Raw genomic sequence first — 788 nt, forward strand, 5'->3', positions numbered from 1 at the left:
CATTTCCGTAACATCCATAACGCTGGGTATTTTGTCACTTCTCTCAAAATCCAAAGGGTCAAAACATTTCATATTGCAGGCTTATCTTTATCCCAATAAGTGTAACTAAAATATGTATATTCAATTTTCTAATTCAAATCAATGCCATGTCAATGTTAAGTTTAGTTTCCAATTTTCTCTCTGAATGTAACACCCATAATACTGGAATTGCCCAAATGTGTCAGTTTTTGTCAAAGGCTAATTCACAACTGTGGTCCTCCGGCATGGTGTTAAAAAACCTCAAAGTCATTAAAATCCATCAAACAAAAACAGGTAATCAAGGACAACCATATATACAATATATAAACTGTATTGTTAATTAATTCTTGGGCGGTGGGTTGAAGTTTAAAAAAAACATGAATTTAATTGTATTTCTGAACCAACAGGAAATAAAGAATTTAGCTGCATCCCAGGTTAAATTAAAGGGTTTTGATAGGAAAGCAACAACAAGAGAAAGTATACAATAAGCCCTGAAGCAAACGGCACCAGAGAAGCAAACGGCACCAGAGAAGCTAACGGCGCCAGAGAAGCAAACGGCACCAGAGAAGCTAACGGCACCAGAGAAGCTAACGGCGCCAGAGAAGCTAACGACGCCAGAGAAGCTAACGACGCCAGAGAAACTAACGGCACCACAGAAGCTAACGCGGCGTATAAACGTCGACAGACTGAATATTTATTGAAAAAAGCTGCAGTTATATTATTAATAATGAACTTGTAATGTTTAATGAACAAACCTGCTCTGTGTAACC

General features: G+C 37.7%; 1 protein-coding gene across 3 annotated transcripts in view; it reads right to left on the bottom strand.

Moving 5' to 3' along the window:
• The window catches only part of LOC126404273 (gastrula zinc finger protein XlCGF17.1-like), a 331284-nt gene that overhangs the window by 184785 nt on the left and 145711 nt on the right, over nucleotides 1-788 (bottom strand). The gene's annotated exons all lie outside the window — the stretch shown is intronic.

This window comes from Epinephelus moara, chromosome 17 (assembly GCF_006386435.1).
Source record: "Epinephelus moara isolate mb chromosome 17, YSFRI_EMoa_1.0, whole genome shotgun sequence".
Lineage (NCBI taxonomy): Eukaryota > Metazoa > Chordata > Actinopteri > Perciformes > Serranidae > Epinephelus > Epinephelus moara.